Here is a 4,676-nt window from a genome sequence, read left to right on the forward strand (position 1 = left end):
ATATGATATAATGCAACATAATGTAATATAATAATATAATATGGTATAATATAATGACATAATATAATACATTATAGTATAATATGATATAATATGTGATAATATGATATATTGTATAACATGATATAGTATTGTGTAATACAGTGTAATGTAATGTAACATGATGTAATATAGTATGATATGATATAACATAAAACATATTTGTATGTGACATCCTCAGTTTGAGTACTGCTGTCATCTGACCAAATTGAAGTCCAGCGGATGCGCATTAAAATAAAGTGTGCGGCGACCCATCAAAGGGCCACACGCAGCCCTAGACACCCAACCTAGCTAAGGTAGGTCCTTTGATCTCAGCTTATTCTCCACCAGGCACGGTGATTCCTCGCAGCAGCAAAGCGGCTGCACTCGGTCCACGCCGTCCACGCAGCGCGGATCGTTCACTGCCGTTGCCTCAGATCCTAAAATGGCAGACTGACAGGCATATAATGTAGATTTCGTCACGTCAAACACCAGTCTGGTTATAAGATATCACGTGAATCGTTCGTACATAATGTCAATGAACGACGGGAGGCCGGTGTGAATCACGGTGACGTAGGGGGACAAAGTGTACAAAAGAGATCGGATGACCGTGATCAACCAGATGTCCGTGATGGGGGAAATGTTCATTTTTATGGGAGGAATGTTAATGAGGCATTGAATGTCAATGAAAGAACAAATGATAATATAGAGCAAGGTATAGATAAAAAACAAAATGATAATGTAAGACATGATAATTGAAACTCAAAATGTGTCAAAAAGAAATAATCACGAGTTTCTTAAAACCATGTACTTTAATGTTCGTAGTATTAGGAACAAATTTCAAGAAATACAGGCGTATGTCAAAAGTGAAAATCTCGATATGATAGGAATAACCGAGACATGGTTAAATGGTACAGATTTTGAAGCTGAATTTAATATTACGGGATTTAAACACTTTCATCAGGATAGAAACCACAAGAAAGGTGGGGGTGTTCTGTTGTACGTTAAAAACAATGTTAATGCTTGTGTTTTAGAGAAAGTGAAACAGGATGCATATGATAGTTTGTGGGTTGAGTTAACCCAAACAAATGGACAAAAAATGAATGTAGGTGTTATATATAGGCCAAAGACATTATCATTAGTAGACGACAAACTGTTATTTCAAGAACTGTCTAGTTTCTGCAACCGGGACTTATTGATAATGGATGATTTCAATTTTACTGACATTGATTGGATGACCCTTGAACATGGCCATATAGGTAGTCGCTTTATTGATTTTCTTGGTGACAATTACTTAATTCAGCATGTAAAAGAGCCCACAACATATGGAAACTTACTCGATCTATTGATCACTAGCCGCGAAAGCATGGTAACTGATGTAGAAGTAGGTGAATCTGTTGCAAATAGCGATCACAACTTAGTTAGATTCAAACTCCTAAAAAAAATTAGAATAGATACTTGTGTTTCTAAAACACCCGATTTCAGTAAAGCTCAGTTCATAGGACTACGTCAGGAGCTTCAGCTTACAGATTGGGAGGCAAAATTAAACGAAAGACCTGTAGATCAGATGTGGGAAATATTTCAAAATACGCTCACTAAGATGATTCATACTTACATTCCTTTTAAGGACAGACGTCCCCCAAATCAGGCTCGCCCAAAGTGGCTCGACAAAGAAACTGAAAAAAGTATTGCTAAAAAGAGACAGGCTTATAAGAAATATAGGTGCTCGGGTGCATCTCATGACTATGAAAGTTATGTATCAATACAGAGAGATTTAAAAAAGACAATAAGAAAAAAAGAAAACGACAATACGAAATCCAAAGAGAATCCCAAAGAATTCTATAGTTACATTAGAGATAAAAAGGTTGTTAGGAATCACATTGGTCAACTATTATCTGCTGACGGTCAACTTCAATATTCAAATGAAGGAATGTGTAATATCTTAAACAATTATTTTAGCTCGGTATTTGTAAACGAAACACCTCAAAGTGAACTCCAAACTGAAACCTGTGAACAGTCTAGAGTAAACTTACTACGGTAAATATAACAAAAGACAAAATTAAAAGGTGTATAGATAAACTCAAAATTAATAAAACACCAGGGTCTGACGGTTGGCATCCAAGAATCTTAAAGGAAATTAAAAATGAGATTGTTGTTCCATTAGAAATTATTTTCAAGAAATCCATCATATCCGGAGATGTCCCAAGAGAATGGAAGCTAGCTAACGTTACTTCCATATTCAAAAAAGGTGACAAAAAGAAGCCAAATAACTACAGGTCTATAAGTTTGACTTCAATCGTAGGAAAAATAATGGAAACTATCATCAGAGATGCTATCGAACATCATTTAGAAAGTAACTGTTTGATAAATGATAGCCAGCATGGTTTCAGACAAAAACGTTCTTGCGTGACTAACTTACTCGAATTCCACAACACAGTTATCTCGAATTATGACAAAAGAAACAATATAGATTTAATATATCTAGACTTTGCAAAAGCTTTTGATACCGTCCCACACGAAAGACTACTTACTAAATTAGCTTTACACGGAATAAGTGGTAGCCTATTAAGTTGGACTAGTAATTGGTTGAATGGTCGAAAACAGAGAGTTGTTTTAAATGGAAAAACTTCTAGATGGAAAAATTTTACAAGTGGAGTTCCTCAGGTTTTCGTTCTTGGGCCACTTCTATTCATAGTATATGTAAATGATATAGACCACGGACTGAAATATATTGTCTCCAAATTTGCGGATGATACAAAAATGTGCGGAATAGCAAATGATCACTTAGACCAATTAGATATTCAAGAAGATTTAAGTAAACTACAGCAATAGTCTGATGAGTGACCAATGAAATTTAACACAAGTAAATACAAGGTTATGCACATAGGTAAAAATAACAGTAAGTACGACTACGAGTTATTTGGAAATTCGTTAACAAAAGTGGATAGTGAGAAGGATCTCGGCGTAATTATCAGTGACGATCTCAAATCATCTAAGCAGTGTATTTCAGGATTTGATAAAGCAAATAAGGTTTTAGGACTGATTGCTCGATCTTTTGACTTCAAAAAGCCATCTCTTATTAACAATCTATATAAATCGTTAGTTCGTCCACATCTGGAATATGTTGTTTTCGTATGGTCACCGAATCTCATTAAAAGGTATTAACAGATTAGAAAAAGTACAACGGCGAGCCACAAATTAATGAAATAAACTTCCTGCAGAGGCAGTGCAATGTAGTTCAGTTCGAAGTTTTAAGATTCGTTTAGATAAACACCTAGGCAAGATGCTATGATGCCTGCCATTTGTTTTATATCGTTTGTTAGTATTTGTTTATTATTATCTATCTGATTACACAATGTAACACATGTTTTGTTTATTTGTATTTTTTCATGTTTATATATGTATTTCGTGTCACTGAATCCAAATATCACATTAGTTTTGACGTAACATCGATATTTCTTTATTTATTCTTGATTTTATATTTTATTGTTATATACGCAACCTTTCTCTACAGTAGTTAATTGATTCAATCTACTTTAGAATTCTAAGGATAATTATACAACATCTAGTATTTTTTTCATAATATGAAGTGTATTTAAGAGCTACAATATTAGTAAGAACAAAATAAACAACACAACTTTGCACTGCAAGTGTTTTGATGACTCTTCTCATGATTAGAAGTGCTTTGACGATCGAGATTTTCTAGAATGCATGCTTTCGTCTTTTCTGACTAGTGACCATATGTAATCTCCCATCATAACAGTATTCCATCGTCCTTGATATCTTCTTTTCATAGTTGCGATATCCTGATGAAATCTCTCGCCATGCTCCTCACTGACAGCCCCCAAGTTTTCGGGGAAGAAATCTAGGTGAGAATGCAAGAAATGTATCTTCAAGGACATACGACAACCAAGTTTCCTGAAGTTCTCAATAAGCTTTGCCACTATTTGTTTATAATTAGGGTCCTTGTGATTTCCTATGAATCCACGAACTACATCACGAAATGAACACCAAGCTTCTCTTTCAACTTTCTAAAAAAATTTCAAACTATGAAAAAAAATACAATAAACAAAACTTTTGAAGAAAAAAATGTTACGTTGTGTTATTATATCTTATTATTTATCTGTCTATTATTATTTACTATTTACCTGTTTGTTTATTATCTAGCTTTACCCACTGTATCTATTCATTCATTTGATTTATTAATACTTATATATATATATATATATATATATATATATGTATGTATATATATACATATATATATGTATATATATATATATACATATATATATATATTGTATATGCTTATGTATATGTACATGTATATGTACATGTATATGTATATGTATATACTTAGCTTTATTTTTTTTCGCATCCGACCTAGTTATGGATCAGAAGGTCCCCTCTCGGCATGCTCCTTCTTTGTAATCCTTTGTCTTCTCGAGTCCGGACGAGTGTCTTACCCCCGCTGGCAACGGTTTTCGCGTGAAAACACGAAATATGCAATAGGGGTGGAGAGGAAGATCTGGTTCTTGTAGCTAATCACGCAAGTCACGTAGACAGCTAGGAAGAAAGGTGGGGATATACCTCACGATTTACGTCTAGTTGAAACTACGATCGAATTGATTTCCGAATATCCTATATAAACATACAAA

The sequence above is a fragment of the Oratosquilla oratoria genome, chromosome 25 (assembly GCF_046742065.1).
Source record: "Oratosquilla oratoria isolate Oo_2021 chromosome 25, ASM4674206v1, whole genome shotgun sequence".
In the NCBI taxonomy this organism is placed as follows: Eukaryota; Metazoa; Arthropoda; class Malacostraca; order Stomatopoda; family Squillidae; genus Oratosquilla; species Oratosquilla oratoria.